This window comes from Stegodyphus dumicola, chromosome 5, assembly GCF_044657685.1.
Source record: "Stegodyphus dumicola isolate Sdum_Otavi_A_Nest chromosome 5, ASM4465768v1".
NCBI classification, from domain to species: Eukaryota; Metazoa; Arthropoda; class Arachnida; order Araneae; family Eresidae; genus Stegodyphus; species Stegodyphus dumicola.
The window spans coordinates 100,182,049-100,200,159 of record NC_140772.1 but is presented as its reverse complement, the minus strand read 5'-3'; the positions used below and the strand labels follow the sequence as shown (position 1 = coordinate 100,200,159).

General features: G+C 35.8%; 1 protein-coding gene across 2 annotated transcripts in view; it reads right to left on the bottom strand.

Annotated features, from left to right (window-relative positions):
* Positions 1-18,111, bottom strand: part of LOC118189110 (uncharacterized) — a 497,793-nt gene that overhangs the window by 230,103 nt on the left and 249,579 nt on the right. For both annotated transcript variants that reach the window (XM_085816899.1, XM_085816900.1), the window contains exon 2: positions 4,456-4,624. The gene's annotated coding sequence lies outside the window, so the exon portion shown is untranslated. The remainder of the gene's footprint in view (positions 1-4,455; positions 4,625-18,111) is intronic.

The following is an 18,111-nucleotide window of genomic DNA, read 5'->3' as shown; positions in this document are numbered from 1 at the left end:
GAATGTCACAGTGAATTAGTAGAAGCCCTTGGGAATAATGCTCTACCATATCGTACAGTAGCACGGTGGGTAAGAAAGTTTCAGCAAGGACGTGTGTCAAGCAATGATGAGCAACGTTTGGGACGACCGGTGAGTGTGGGGACCAACTTGGTACGTGCCGTCATCGAGCACCTCATGGATGAAGACAGACGATGGACGTTACTGGAGTTAGAGAGGGCAAGTGGCATCGAGAAACGCACCGTCCACCAGGATATTGCGTAATGAGCTACAGCGACGCAAAATCGCTTCGCGGTGGGTAACGCATGCACTGGCGGAAGTTCAAAGGTGGGTGCACTATGCAATATGCTCCGACAACTTTGCACGCTGGCAACAGGACGGCGATCAGTTCTTGTCACGAATAATCGCCATCGATGAATTTTGGGCCAGGGCATACGAACCAGAACTGAAACATCAGTTCGCGGAGTGGCGACATCTTGGATCATCAAGGCAGCAGAAGGTCCGTCAGAATCCTTCCCCAGTCAAATTAATGTTGATCGTCACGTATGACGTCAGGGGTGTCATTTTTTGCCACTTTGTTCCTCATGGCAGAACAGTGACCGCAGAGTACTACAGGGACTTCCTGGTGCGACAGGTACGACGTGGAGTTCGGGATAAACGTCCGGATCTTGTGGACAGTGCAATAATTCTGCACGGCAATGCTAGATCACATAAAGCAGAGTGTGTACAGCACCTACTCCGACGTTGGGGCTGGGAAGAATTAGAGCACCCACCGTATTCTCCTGACCTTTCGCCCTGTGTTTTTGATTTCATTCCCAAGATTAAGGAACCAATACATGGTAGGCGGTTTGCAACACAAGAGGACATTGATAAGGCTGTGCGCCAACAGATGACACGATTCACACATGGTGCGGCAAATGCTGAGGCTGATGGTATTCAGCGCCTCCCACATCGTTGGCAGCGTGTGGTTACAGTAGCAGGGGACTACATTGAGGATGTTTAGGCCCAGGTTTGTCATGTCAACTTTACGTGTATTGTATTATCATTCTTTTGCACCGTGAAGGCACTGTCCTGTCTACTACCGTAATAAATTCGTGTGTTACGATATTTCATTGCTATTCATTGTCCACACATGTAGTTAAGACCTTGTCCTTTTGTCTATATATGCCACATTTTCCAGCCGGATTGGTATCTTCAAGAAAAAAAAAATAGTTGCCATGACTTTTGCTCCAACCTACGTTTTTTTATGTGTGGGTACAAAATAAATTCACGTATCGTGAAGCTAGTGTGTTCATTATTGATCGGCCATTTATTATGAATTAGCAAGCTCTTCTATGATGTGGAATGGTGCAGTGTAAAACCGAAAGTGGATGCGTTCATCGTCCCGAGTAAATTACAGGTAAACTTTACTTACTGCATTAAAAATAATTTAAAATTTGTTCTTACCACATTTTTTTCGTTATATGCATTTACTCTAGTTCTTTTATATGCATTTATTTAATTTTATTCCGTTACATGTATCTGTTAGTCTTTTGACTAATTTTATCTGAACAAAATCTCATACTAACAAAATACAAACTACAAAATCTCATACTAGATGAAAAATTGGTAGCCAAGCATAATACGAAGTTATTGCCATTTCAAGTGATGTGAAGCGACTTCGACATTGTTTATTTATTTTATTTACCTTACGGCAAACTACACGAGGACTATCTCTTAATATACTTGCTGTTTGACCCGCAATCAAACCCTTGTGAACAGGCTCCATGGGCGCTTTCGTGGTTTTAACTGTATGTAATATGGGTACGAGAAATAGTTCCCCTAACAAAGTTTGCCACGAAAGCATACTTCCCCTTAGGCAGATCACCTTCGCGTGCTTTGCCATAATGTAACAAGCCAAATCAAACATATTCCCAAGCAAGGACTTGTAGTCAAGGCAGGTCTTCATGAACGGTAAACTGAAATTTTATCGTATTCACATTAAAGATGGGCAGAAAAAAAAAAAACTGATATGCAGGCAGTCCATTCTCTAGGATTTAAACCCGCTTCAAACTATTAGCATTCAACGATTTTGTTGATATGTTGCTGGCGGTATTTTGTAGTATCTTTGCAAAATAATTGCGAAGACACAATTATTGCGTACCAACGGATTAATTAAGTTCGGAACTACAAGAATAAATTTCATTCGTTGTATTGCTGTCAGTATTAGCATTCGGAGAGATGTTAATTTATTTTCTAAAGGAATTCTTTTAATATAGTTATTTTAATTCTTTAGTTAACTCTTCTTCAGACTATAATATTTTGTGCACAGTATATCTAACCCTTCCATATACTACCCGTTTTACTTAACTTATATTCCATTCATTTTAAGCGATTTTATCCCAACAGATTTCTTTCCAAAAATGTTTCAAGGAACCCATATTTTGTTCCTAGATTTTTAAAACTCTTTTGTATTTCAAATCTTAATAATAAAATTTTTAAAACAAATATTTCTAGAAATTCCTTCAGCTTATTGATTTATTCAATTTTATTCAATTTAAGTCTTCGAGTAGAATATCTTCCTTTCGACATTCAAGATATTTTTATATGTCTGTTCGCGTTTATAAGAAACACGCAGCCACACATACGAGTACAAAACTCAGGCATGCTGAAAGCACAGTTTTAACATTTCAAAATGTAAAAAAGAAGACTATACCATTGAAATAGCCTGCACTTAAAATACGAGGACAAACAAGAAAGCTGGTTGCAACATTTTATATTTTTTCCTGTTCTTCACGAATCAGAAATTCTAATCAACTTTTAATACAAAAACAAATATTTGACAGCATAACACATGATTTATTAAAATGTGCATTTTCCGTTATAATTCTTACTTTTTCCTGTTTCTACTAAAATTCGGTGATGCATTATAACAACGAGCGATTCCGTTTGACATTTGTATAGAGTACCACAAAGGTAAACTGTTGTAAAACAATTTATCTTCATTCACAAGCTTGCAGTCGCCAGAAAGATAATACATACCTGTTGCATGACAATGATACTTAGGACTTTTAGGACTATTCTGTAAAGTGCTTTTTTCAAACAGACTTCACACCCTATTAAGAGCTTTGTATTAACTGACAGACGCCTGCAGAAAGGTAGGGAAAAGAAGACCAAAGCGCATCGCCTAAACACGTCTTATACATTTTTGGCCAATTTTGGTTTACACATCTTAAACTTTTTCGATCGATTTTTAATTTGTGTAAACACGTTTAAAGCATTTTCAAAGGAAATTGAAAAAGGTTTAAGCAGATATTAAACAGAAAAAAAGTTCGTGGAACGTGATACCATCCTGCTCTCATCGGGAAAAGTGATCATTACGATGGTAGAGTTGTTGTAGTTTGAACAGTCTTTTTGTTGGATGGCCGCACACTCTTGCATTTATCTGACAAAGGCTCTCTGACTGTTATGAAATACTGAGAGCAGATTTAGAGCCCTATATTCGAGTTTTAAGGGGAATAGTGTGTCCTGGGTTTCTGTTAATGGACGACAACTCACGTTCTCATAGTGTTGAGGAGATTACCTGGAAAGTCAGGATATTCGCCATATGGATTTTCCAGCCAGATTTCTTGACGTCAACACACAGCATGGTGACGCTCTTAGGAGGGCAATTTCCTCTCAGTATACCTATACCTCTCCGAGAACAATTCCTGAGTTGAAAACTGCTTTGCTGCAGGAGTGGGATCGACTGCGCAGGTACTTTTCAACTACCTCCTGTCCAGGATGTCGTTAGGCTGAGCGGCTGTGAAAGGGGAACATACCCGATATGAGACTCATTTTCAGTTCGATATCACAACGTGAATTTTAGACATCCCTTCACTATGACTTTTACTGATAATCATGCGTACATAGAACACGTTTTGTGTGGTAAGTACACCATATAAAAAGTATTTTATGTGCTCATTTTGTACATCCTTTTTCTTCTGTTATGAATGTATATTCATATCAAATTTCATTAAAATCTGTCCATTGGTTTTCAGAAATTTGACAGCTGTGCAAAGAGTTTTAATTTTGCACACGAGTGTATTTATATCATCCGAGCACATATAGCGGATTCGTTACAATTCCTCACAATTTTATCAAACGGAATTGTTTCTTTTATAGTGACCATATGCTTGAAAACTTTTATTTTTGCAGAAGCTTTCTACTCATAGCACTGGAAGCGTTTTCTTAAGATTTTTACCTTGTTCAATCTCAAATATTCTCTACAAAGTATCTGAGATTTCATACATATATTCTTATCTGTATGAATGCCGTTATTGGTTACTTAGTAAATTATTATATATTAAAAAAGTTTGCGTATATAATGAATATTGTATTTTATTAGCAGTTACGTACCGCAATAATAACAATAAAAGCATAGCATTAAAGAACATAGTTCAATCCTTTCACAAAGTAAAATTAGTATATAACTTTTACCTGAACATACATATCGAGATTTTCTGTAAATCTCTGGCGAAATGTTGTTTACACACGTTCATTCAAGATGCCCTTCAGAATATCGCAATCAATACAGCCTCTTAAATCGCCATCTTTCTCAGTTCCACTTATTCAAGGAACATCATCCGAATTTCTCACTGTAAGTTGACTGGAAATAGAATATGGAACAACGTTAGCTTTCCAGTCGATACAAAATAAGTAATTATTCAAAGGTATTTATTTAAAATTAAAGCAGTGACATACAAAATTGGTTTTACCATACTTTTGTGCTATCTTTTTGTTTTAGAGTAGCCTGATTTTAGTTTAAAATTTTTTATTTTAATACATTACCAGTATATTGATTCGTGAACAATGACAAGTTTGAATACATTCCACGTCATAAGCCAATATTTTTCAGTAATATCTGAAAAATCGTTTGAAGATTTAAGACTATTTGAAAAAAAATCGCCCAAGAGAACCGAAAATCGAATTTGTATATATGTAAGTAATTTTAATGAAATTATATATAAATTGTAGTATTTCTTGTGCAACATAATATGAAAAGTTTCAAGAGTATTCAAAACATCGCTGAAAATACAGGCTTGCAGTGTTAAGTTTCATTCAAAAGGTAAATCGGGAAACTAAGGATGGTTTCAACGATTATTTTTATCGAGGGATTTGGCGAGAAATCACCAAAAACTGCCAAACTTGGAGATCATTTGGCGACATTTTGATCTGATCTTTGTATAACTGTAACTGTCTCGATCCTTATGTACCTGTAATTGTATTACAGCAATTTCGAGAAGTGGAAGCCACTGGAAATATCTCGGAGGAGGGGAATCATCTCAGAGTACTGAGAGATCACTGTTCGAGCTGACGCATTTGAGACTTTTTGTATTGTTGTATTGTTCTACGATCTTATGAGTTTGAAGTGGTAATTACTGATTATGCTGTGTCATACTGAGAAGAGCTGTATGGGTACTTTTATGTGAAAAGTTCCAGAACTGTATTGAACTTTAAAAAAATAATTTCACCAAGCTACTATCGCTTCTGTGTGCTTCAATCCATTACAAATCTGTTCGGAAGTAACAGTATTTATATATATGACATATTCGGTTTCTTTTTATGTATCTATATATATGTAAAACAAAAGGATTATGTCTGTTATATACATATATATATATATATATATATATGTCTTAAATATAGGAAAATGCTACATGGTCTAGTTATTATTTATCATTAAAATGTGTTCACGAATCTTTTACAGGAATATTTTATTTTTTATGTCTAATTTTACTGATACATATAATTTCTGATTTGTCTAGTATGATATGAAATATTTTTTGACATAGGTATAATCATGCTATATTAAACAATACATAATTTGTTCTGTACGTAAACACAGCATATAAATAGACAAGTACAAGATAAAATAGAGCCAAAACGTACATATGCTCGTCGGCATATTAAAAAAAAAAAATAGTGACCTATAATTTTTACGATTTATTTAATTATTGCACATTTGAGGTAAATGTGCTGTTGTTTTTACTAATATCACTTTCTGATATAATCAGATTAAGCCTACGAATTATTATCGTGGCGAGGAGTACAAGATTGCATTTGTCCTTCACCACCATGCAGGTGACAGTCCCTCTTATTCTTAGTTCCACACCGATTTTGAAGAAGAAAACCCCGATGGACAAATCCGAATGTTTCTTATCCTTCTTTCCATAAAACCAACCTTCTGAGACAGCTTCCGACTCGCCGTATATTATGAGTTTCCCCATGTCGTACTGACGCTATACATTTACAAACATACATGCCTTCTTCGAGATCCAAATTCGGACCCTTACGTACGGAAGTCACCGTCGCTAAAACCCTTTCCCATCTGCGCGGCTGTATATATATATATATATATTTGAATTTAACAAACATTCTCTATTCGTAATATGTAGCATACATATATATAAATATATTACCTTACTAAAATAATTTTACAAAATTTTCAACTGTCGTTTGAGTTTTATATCTCTAAGGAGATGTAACATTTTCGATTATAAAATCAGCTTTTAGCAAAATTAACCATAAGAAGAACAAAAAGCATCTAGACGTATTTCTTGGCAGGTATAGCCACTGCACGAGATGTTAAATCTTTAATTTATATTTCACACACCCTCATTAGGTAATCAGCTCAGCGTGTTGCCATTAGGCAAAAATTAACGTTTTTAAATTTGTCTTTCAAATTAATCAAGATGTTCATTATCAGACTGAAGATTTTAAATGAAACGGGTTATAGGACATCCTAACTTTAAGTTAATTTTCAAAGTAAATCAGTCTGATCGAATATTGATTATAACACAGAGCGGTTTAAAAACAGTAAACGTATTTCTCAATAGTTAAATATTTACCTGTTAGTAAAATCTATAACTAATATAAATAAAATGCATTGAATTTGTAATGTATTTAACTAATAACTTTCATGTAAATATTAAAAATTTATATCTATATACAGGGTGCCCACTAAAGTCCGGTACCACTCGTTTAACTGCCGGACAGCAACATCTATATTGATAAAATTGGTGTCTAGGTATAGTATAGCCGCTATATGCTACATGAAGAGATATCTTACAGCGCCACCTGGTGAAAAACGGCGGAGTTATTTTCCTTATAATCAAAAATGATACGAGAAAGGAAGAAAAAGCGACTTACAGAGTTGTACAACATCGTCGATTTGGTACAAATAGATACCTTGTGAATATAAATGCTATAAACAGAACGCTGTAAACGCACATTTGTTTCTTCGCAATTTCCAAGACAGTGACGTTACGAAACTTGAACGAAAGGAGAAAAGACTGTCTTTCGAATGAAACGTATGGCGGCATCGCGTCACAGAGATGTCGCATGCAATTCACAGTCGAGAGGACTGTGGTTCAAAACTCGAGAGATGAAACTTGTACTGATTGTCTATACAAACAGAGTAGATACAGATCGCGCACAATCGCGTCGCAAAACGCATCAACTCAACGCAACTTGAGCATGGTGTGGGAATTTGTGCAAATAGTGTATGAAACGTCACACTTATTCACCTTAGACAGCTATACAATGGATATCTCCTCATGGTTGTATGTTGAAGCTCTTGGTCATGGAGCGATTTTTAAAAAATGGATTATTGTGAGACGGTTCTACTTACGGTGAATGTGAGCGCAAGGAACGATCGGCAGCGTGGTAGCATCGGCAACGTGTTCCTGCAGGCCCACATCCTTGATACAAAACCATTCTACAGGTTGTGAAACTTTTAAGTGATATAAGCTGCGTGACTAGACGACTTTGATCCGGCAGACGAGCTAAGGTAGGGCAGAAAGTACGACCGGAGGATGTTTTATCATACGACCTCTTATATCTAAACAGCAGCACAAGAGAGATAAGTGAAAAGTATGGCTTCTTAAAAAGTCACGTTTGGAAAATCCTAAATGAATTAGGTGGTCATCCATACGACCAACACCTAATCAGGCATTACTGGACGAGGATGCCAAGAGACGTTTCGTATGGAGCAACTTCGACATGAACCAGATAGAAGTCCATCCATCATTCTTAGCAGGTCTAATATGGAAGGATGCTGCATGCTTTTTGTGGAATGAAATGTACAATAGGCATAGCATCCGAGACTGAGCATTAGAAAATCCATCATGTTCTGCCAAAGTTTGACATCAAATACGGTTTTCGATTAATGTTTGGCGGGGAACTTATAACAGGCTAATCGGCTCAATATTTTACCAAGGTATGTTACCTGATTAATACCTGATTTTGTTGAGAACCTGCCGTTGCTTCAACTCTAGAATGCATGGTTCCAACATGACGTCGCAAGTGAAGCAGTACCTGATGGAGGAATTCGGAAAACGAATAATCGGGTACGGCGATTATTCGTTTTTCGAATAATTGGTTCGAAAGTTTCGAAGAGTGGCCTCCACATCCACCTGATCTGACTCCAACGGACCTTTTCTGTGCGGATACCTCAAATAGCAGTTGTATGCGACCTCTCCACAAACATTGCAGGACCTTCAAAGAGGAATTACAGATGCTTGTGCAAGCGTATCACTCGCTATGGTACAAAGTGCAACATGAAGTTCAAACAAGGGTCCAGTTGTGCATTTCAGCTGATGGAGAGAAGTTTAAACGTCGAAAATGAAGGTACAAGAGAAATTTTTTTCTTTCTTAGATCGTTTCATAACATCACAGTTTCGGAAATCGCGAACAGACAAATGCGCGTTTAAAACGTTCTGTTCTTCACATTCATGTCCACGATGTGTCTTTTAGACCTAAATCGACTATGCTCTACAACTTTGTAATTCACAGTCGTTTCCTTTCTATCTCGTATCCTTTTCGAGATAGGGAAGCTAACCCTGCCGTTTTCCACCAGGTGGCGCTGAAAGATGGTTCATCTACTAGCGCATAGCTACTTTACTATACCTGGAGACACCATTTTTATGCCTATAGCCGCAGCCGTTCGTCAGTTAAGCGGGTGGTACCGGACTTTTTTTAATGGGCACCTTGTATACCCATCGACTTACCTAGCTTAAAAATCCTTACCCATCTTTTATTTTCACAATGGTTGGTCTCAATCATAAACTTCCAGTTACAGAAATGTTTTAGACGACCAAAATATTCATGTTTTGGCAATATCAAAACATGAATATGTTTTTTTCGGCAAATTGACAAATTAAAAAAAAATATTTTCGACAAATAACGAAATCTAAATGCGCTCTTCTGGTTTCTATACTCATATTTAGGAATGCTTTATGCTCGTTATGAAAAAATAATATTAAAAAATGTTTGACTGCCGTATGTCAAAAATATAGAGCGGGATATTTAATTTCAAAATTTGCAAATAGAATTTGCAATTTGAATTCTCTAATTTGCAATTAGAGACAGCACTAAAAATTAGATTTCATTATTTGTCCTAATTATTATATTTTTTTTTTCAATTTTACATTGCCATAGCATGAACATTTTTGCAATTTAAAACACTTTTATAAGCACATGACTACGAAAGTCAAAGCGAAAATAAAGGCCATGTTTTTTTATATACTTTTAGTATTTCCGATTGCAATATAAAGGGGGCTATAGATGTTATAACAGTCCCATATATAATATTTCAACGTTCTACGGCTAATCATTTTTGAGGTATGCGGGATATGTAGATACATACGTACGTACAGTCAAACGTCACGAAAATATCCATTTTAAATCCATTTTACAACCCGTTTCGGAAGAAAGAGTCCTTTATTCTGTCCGTACGTACAGAAGTCATGCAAAAAATAGTCAACATGAATTCCTGACCGGTCAAGTCTCAATTAAAATACTTCCTTTACTTCGTACAAGAAAGTAATAAACCAACTTCCAAAGATACAGGAATAAATTTATTTAGGCAAGACTTACAGAATTTGTTTTATGATGAGAAAATATTTTTCTTCATATATGGAAGCGCTGTTTTGTACTTCAGACCTGCAGATATTTCTGTTGACGAAGAATGGATCTTTTTTACTCCATGAAACTCCATGATTTCAAGGCAAGAATGTTTTAATTCAAATAATAAATTATGGCTCAAGAACCAAGTTTCCTTATTTGATACCAAATTATTCCCTTTAACTATATAAATAAAATATCACAGAGGTTTCATCATCAGAACGCAAAAGTAGCATATTTTTATTGCTTTACATTCAGTTTTTTTTTTTTCGTTTTTCAATTTATTTACAGGTAATATTAAAATGAAAGTTTTTACAAATTTTTGTTTTGAATTGGGTATTGCTTCCAGTGTATGAATCTGAAACTATAAAAGAGCTCCAAACTCTAAAAAAATTCCCGTTCTTTTTATTTATCTCGAAACGTGTATATGGATGATATAAAACCAAAGAGGCGTTAGCCCAGAAGAGCTGCTAGTTTCGAAATCATTAAACGCGTTGAATCACGTTTTAGATTGTTGCCCCCAAACATTATCTCCCAGTATTACATTAAAAAAATTAAATGATGAAGTATCTGCACGAATGTGTGTATATTTCTGGCATTGTGAAAAAACAGCATTACCTACAGCCATGAAATTTTGAAAGACGTAGTTCTGAACCGGGATATGGGCACCTGATAACCAGAATTTGGAATTTGTTTTATTATCTGTTTCATATTTTGTAAAACGTTAACGAATTTTTGATTCAACAAACTCAGTGATTTCAAAGCTAACAATGGCGATACTGTACGGAAAATAAACAGTTTTATCTCAGCGCGTGAGGTTATCCGACGGAAATCCTAAAGCTATGCAGTTTTTAAATATTTTAGCCCAAAGGAGCGTTAGTCAAACGGGCATGCGGATGTAAATGAAAGAAAAAATCCCATTGAATATAATATAGAATCTGAAAGCTTTCAGATTTTTATTTGTTTATTTATTTATTCATTTTGAGGAATCTGCGTTTTCTCGTTCAGTAGTAGAGACGTGTTATTTGTTTGTGAACTGGTTCGAAGTTCACGGAATGGTTGCGAACTGGTTCACGTTTCTGAGCGAATGAATTTAGTAAAAGCATGAAAGTTCTTTTAGTGTTTGCATCGAGAGCTTTTGTTGTTGCTTATGCTCACTTGCCTGACATAGTCAACCAAAGCCTACGAAATTCTTCCAGGCAAGGAGCGCTAGATTACTCCTGCCTTGAGCACCTTTCAGGTGTCAGCGCGATTTAGCTCAAGTTCCGCCTTAAATTTTGATGGACAGCACCCCGGGGGTGGGTCCGAGGGTCTCCCATTCCTTTCTTCTTCCACCACACCACACCACACGAGAGGCCTTTCGGCTCACCGCATATTTAGAATGCCGCAACGCCGCACCGAGACAATACATTTCAAACATCCATTCCTTCTCCGTGATTCGAACCAGGGCCCTTCGGCGCAGCAGTCAGCGACGCTAACCACTATACCAGTTGCGCGGCCCGAAAGCTTTTGTCGGAAGCGAGATAAGAAAGTTAAATTCCTATTTTAGGGGAGAAAACAATGTTACTTCAAGCAGATTAAAAAGGAGTTTAAATTTTTCCTTTCTATTTTTATTTTTCTATTTTTCCTTTCTTTTGAAAAAAAAAAAAAAATCAATAATTTTATTTCCAGTTCTCTGTAGAAAGGATGTTTTAGCGAATAAAAACCAAAGTTAAAAGAAATAAGTCCAATGAGTTAGCCGTCAATTGAATGGATTATTCCGATCCCAGTACCCGCTCCATTTCTTCCGTTCTTTGCTCCGTTCTCGCGCACTGATCTTGCTTTACTCCTCGTTCGAGATTTTATTTTTCAAGATTATTGTGTAGAGACATTAAGTTATTTCGAAGTAGGAGAGGTGAAAAATGAGCAATGCTCTCCCCGGGACTTGAACCACGGATCTCTCGAATACGCGCCGAGTGTGCTGGTCATTACACCACGAAGGCATGCTAAGAAAGTGAGAGAAATACTTTATAACTGCTAGCGGGCAGTGGGTCGTAAAATACCATGAACGTCGTGAAACCATCATGAAATTTTAAGATCTTTATCAAAAGTTGAACTAAAACTAAAGGACTAGTAATGTTTCATAGGATATGTAACTGTATAATTTCTTAAAGTCACAGCAAAAAATTTACGTGCACAGCACAGGGCTTCCTTTTACGGTCTACTAAATTATACAAATTTTTGATGCACTTCTTTAAACTTATTTCCTCTAATTATTCTAACTTAATTAATCAATCCTTTAAAGTAAGTTGAAATTAACCTCGAAAACTGCAAATTTTAAAATTAAATATTCCGGTCAATCTTTGTCCTACGGAAGTCAAATGTTTTGTTGTTTTATTTTTTCATAACGAGTATAAAACTTCCAAAATATATGCAAGTCCAGAAACCGGTAGACCGCATTAAAAGTTAGATTTCGTTTATTTGTCCAAAATATTTCTTTTAAATTTGACATTGCCAAAACATGAACACTTTTGCCATTTAAAGAACTTTTACAATTGGAAGTATACCACAACGGCCAACGATTGCGGAAATAAAGGCCAGATAAGAACTTTTAAGCCTCTTTACCGAGCGTATATGCTCAACTAGATATTATAGTACTTTCATATAAAAACATTTCAACATTCTACGGACAATCGTTTTTGAGTTATGCCAGACACATACGTAAGTATGTACGGACAGCCATAACGAAAAAAATCTATTTGGAAACAATTTTAAATTCCTTTTACAATTGATTTGGAGGAAAAAATGTCGTTTATTCTGTCCGGATGCACAGACGTCACGCAAAAAAATAGCCAAAAATAGATTCGAGCATAGAATTACGACATGGAGTTGATATTTCCATTGAAGTCTGATCTCTTAAATTTTAAACGTTTACATTATTTCATTAAACTGAGAAAGTTAAAACTTAACTTTAAAGTAAAAAAACATAGCTAGAAAGTACTTTTTTAAAACCACAGACAAATCTTTATAACAGGCCTCAGTGATTAATGACTAAGCAAAAAAATTTACGATACTTCTACTTTTATGTACTTTAATACCTATAGGATATCTATAATCAAAAATCTATCTATAACAAATGCGTTCATTTAACTTCAGTACCGGATAAAGAGAAGTATCATTAAATGTCATAACTGTCATTTATTCAAACACTCTTCCGAAGCATGCGTGTTAAGACATAGATGCGTGTAACGTGTCGGTTAAGCCATGAAGATTGAAATTGAAAATTTAGCTCTATCACTCAGGAAAAAATCCTTACACAAATCCTAGCAGCAAATTTAAATAAAGCGAAGCCGGCATATTTAATAAAAATTATTCAGATGCCCCAGTTTCCAGTTCTGAGGAACAATTTGTAACAATTTCTGTTGAGTTCGATTTTTGTGCTGTTTTAGAGTTAAACTGGCATGTTGATTTTCAAATTGTAGTTAATTTTATTTCTACCACGTCAATTTTTTCTCTTCTCGTTATATGAAATGTGACCACTCTCCGCGTCATTGAGCGTGGTTCATAGGAAGTACTACTGCTCTTCTCTTGGCTGATACCCTCCGACTGGCGCTGAGTGAATGACGGTTGTCTAAACTAGTTCAGTTACTGCAGTGAGACGTCGTGTGTCGCTTTGATATTGTGAAGCGAATTACGACATGTAGTTCGAGTTCTTGTTTGTATATAAGGTTAGCAGTATTTACTATAGTGATTTATATTTATTTTAACTAACAAGTTAAAGTTTAATTTTAAAACTTTCCTATAAGCCTTGATTTCTCTAATTATCAGTGACAGAATAGTTAAATTTTGTAGCGCGTGTGAAGGAATGCAAATTTCTACTTTTTGAAGAAAGTATTTTAAAGGCGAATTTCAGTAGGAAAATAAAGAGTTAGGCTCTAACCGCCACCTCTGCCGTAGGTACGTTTGCTTATTGTTGGATCAAGAGGCTTAATTGCATTTACTTGTTGCCACTGGTTTCGAAGGGGGTTTAAGTTACGTGATCTCGCTAAGCCCTGTAGGTTAGCTCTATCACTTGTTAATATCTTCAACTTCTTAGTTTCATTATCTGACTCTCAGTTACTGCACAAGCAGAGGCGAAGTTTGTTAGCGTCGAGCTGACGCACTGTAAATTTCAAAGTTTAAATAAAGATACTTTAACCCTTTTCTTGTGTAGTTCCTACTACTCCAGTTTTCATACAGAAGTTTATCTACTGGACTTTATAAGTTTTTATTTATATATGAACTGAAACCTTTCCTTCACTCTCAACACCGATTCGTTTTGTTATAAATGTGGCAGTTTTACCATTTCAAATACCATTCAAATGACAAACTTCAGTGAATTTATCAGGCAAGCCTATTTTGCCTATTTCAGAGTGAAAATTGGTGATCAACATAAATGACGTCTCTTCATAAAAGGTGCAACCAGTGTGTCGAGAATTTGTGGATGTGGATGAAGGGAGCACGTTCTAAATTTCCCCCTGATATACCTATGATCTGGCGAGAGCTCAAAGGTCACTCAAGCGATTGCTACTTTTGTATATATTCAGCATGAATTGAATGATTTGGGACTCCTAAAAAATCTTCAGAGGTATTAGCATCAAGACTGCACGAGAAAAACTTGCTTCAACAAGGAGTTAAGCTACTTTCGATCAATAAAAAGTGCGTTTCTTTAGAAGGTTTGATGGATTTGTGTGTTGTCATAACATATATGGTTTGATGGAAAAGTTGGGAATTTCAGTCTACAACGCAACTCAATGGCGACTGTTCATGAATAGCTCGAAGAGGAGCTTGATGTGCATCCTCACCCACAATGGAAACTTGCTTAGTGCAGTCCCAATAGGTCATTCAGTTTGTTTGTGTGAAGAACATGAAGACCTAAGGAGAGTCACGGATTTGTTGTCACATGCACCAATGGATCAACTGTGCCAATGCCAATGATTATAAGTTACAGAGTGCTTATGGTTCAAAACCATGTACCTCCACATCAGAAAAATATCTAAGTAGTAAGCAGAAATAAGAAAATTGCATAATTGGTTATCATGATGCACACTAGAGGGAGCTATATTAGCTCGAGAAAGTTTAGGGATAGGAAAAGTCAAGTTTCGATTTTTTTGGAAGTTTTGTGATTTTAAACTTTTTTGTATTTTTTAATTTTATATTTTTTGGGGGTATTTTTTTTAAATTTTAAAACACATAAATACCACACTTAAGCAAAAAGCGGAAAGGAAAGATTTTATAGATTAATACGCTCATTGGCATAAGACACTAATCATAGTGAAGTAAAGATTGAATTTTCGCGACGAAATATCCAAGGCAGAAATTTATTTCTGCGGGCCTGATGTGATTAAATAGTGAACAGATTCATAAGAATGCAGAGGTGGCCATTTTCAGTAATGTTGGAGTAGGAGAAAACATTTATGGCATAGCAATTTACATTGCAGTACGACCTTCATGGGCCGGGCGCTGGAACTGAGAAGAGAGTGGCGTGTCTACGCTTTTTAGCTGGAGGACAGATGCCTTATTCGCGTCCCATGATGGAGGAAGGTCTTTTCTGCGAGCTGCGAATAGCAGGATCGTAGGCTGGCAACTGTTGAAGTGCACGGTTCAATTCTGAGGAATAAATCTGTTCCATTTTGAGGAATAAATTTTGACTAATTTTTTTAATAACAACGTCTATGGGTTTAGTGTTAAACGCAGGTGTACTTTGAAAGCCTTAAAGTTTTTTATGCGTGTTTTTGCAGCTGTACCCCAGATGGTGCAAGCATACAAAAATATTGGTCGAATGATGGAAGTATAGAGAATATCTTTGTTTTTAAATGACGGAGGGCTCTTTCGGCCTAGAAGGGGGTAAAGTTGGGTTTTGACGGTCTTCACGTTTTTGAGTTTATAATCAATATGAAGACGCCAGATTAATTTGGAATCAAGTGTCACTCCTAGATACTTATTTGAATTTGACCAGGGGACACAGTCATCGAAGAACTTTAAATTAATGGTAGGGTACAGTATTCGGGAGCGTGTGAATATCATAGTAGCACATTTAGCGATATTAATTTTGATTTAACAAGTAATGAGCCAGTGCTCAAGGCTATGGAGGTAACTCTGAATATTGTGAACCAGAACGTTAAAATATTTGTGTTTTGTTAGGATGGCCGTGTCATCTGCATAGAATGCTAGAGTAACACTGGGTGATTTTGGAATGTCGTTGATAGAGATGTTGAATATATTTGGGCCAAGTAGACTACCTTGAACTCCGCCACTTAGGATTCGACGGAGAGCCGAAATAATAGAATTAACTCGTGCTGAGAAAGAACGATTAGTGAGATACGAGTTAATTATGTGAATAAGTTGAGCCAGAATATCAAGTCGCATGAGCTTGATAATAATACCCGTATGCTAAGTCCTATCAAATGCTTTGGCTATGTCAAGTAAAGGATCAACTGTGTTGACCTTAATATAGTTTGCTTTCTCCTTGCCTAGCAACGCCGATATACCAAGTATCTCTGTTTTTTGTGTATGTCGGACAGCAGAGGTCGTGAGAAGCAGGATGCAGTCGAATTGGCCGCCAAGATCTGACCTGAAACCTGATGATCCATACATTCTACATCAGCCACTTGTGGACACAAAGAACAGTACATTTCCACCTTTGCATATAAAACTGGGTCTCGTGAAGCAATATGTTAAAACTTTACCGATTGAAGAAGACAGTTTCAAATATCTCATTTCGTAATTTCCTAGTTTGTTATTTGAAAAGATAAAGGCCGGTATGCTCGATAGTCCATCAATCTGGCAGCTTCTTAAAAATGAACATTTCATCGGAACGATGACAGAACTTCAAAAGAATGTTTGTTTGGCATTCAAAAGCATTGCTAAAGACGTTTTGGAAACACATGAGCACAGAACTGAAGCGAAAATTTTCATTTTCAACAACGTTTGGAGAATCTCAAAATGCTTAGTTGTAAGAGCATCAAACTCATTTTCTGCATAGCCATCTCGATAACTTCCCAAAAAATGATGTTACAGTCAATGATGAGCAGGCTGAGAGACTCCATAATGGTGTGAAGGTCATGGAGGCGCGCTGTACCAAGATAAATGGGATGTATCCTGCGGAAAAAAAAGAAAGGGGTACAGTTCTACATCTCCTGTTGTATTGGGCCGATTGACGAAATTCAAGATGCGTTTTTCATGTCTTCAAAGCGTGATTTAGGATATGCATTAGATTTATATATAGCATTGTTCTAATATAGGTATTTTGACACAAAATCGGACTTCTTTGATATAACATACCAATTCTTTTCATATTTCAATTCTACGATTCAAATTACTCGAAACTACCAAGTTTTGTAAAAAAATTGGAGAAGTAGTTTTTAAAAAATTAGCTCTAAAAATTTTAGTACCTCAATGTTAATTGAATTTGGCATATATTTATTAATCTCTCTTTTTTATTAAACTTATTTGATTCTTCTTTTAGCATCTCGAAATTCAGGTTCATTCCAAATAAAATTCACCCATTTTTTTATGATTTATTTTTTAAATTTATATTTAAAAAAAAATTATAAGTTTTTCAAAAAAATTCGAATTATAATCTATAAAATGTTTACCATTAACTTAAAGTAAACGCATTTCTAAGCATACCTGCAACAAATTACAGTTTTTTATTCAAAATTTACGAAGATATACGTGAATTTATATATTGGCGCGTTTTGAAATTTGGCATATTTGTTGAAACTGATAAAATATCAAATGTGGTTTAGACACTTTGGCAAAATTATTTCTAGGAACGATGCGGCTTTTTTCCCGCTCATGCACAATGTAAAAAGATCGGAACGAGGTGGCTTTTTTTCTGCTCTGGCATAATGGAAGTGAATAAAAAATTGGTTGCCATATATTAAGAAGTTCGCCGAGTTAATTATTCTTGGCGCAAACGGAAACAATTGTACCAAGACAAATTTTTGAATTTCTCCGTAAATTTCGCACCAAATTTTACAAAATTTAGTAATGAGGTATAATTTGAGTCGTAAAATTGAAATATGGAAAACAATTGGTATGTTATTTCAGAAGAAGTCCGATTTTGTGTCAAAAAACCTATGTCTATAGTCTATAGAGCAATGCTATATATAAATATAATATATATTCTAAGTCGTGCTTTCTAGACATGAAAAAAGCAATTGGTCA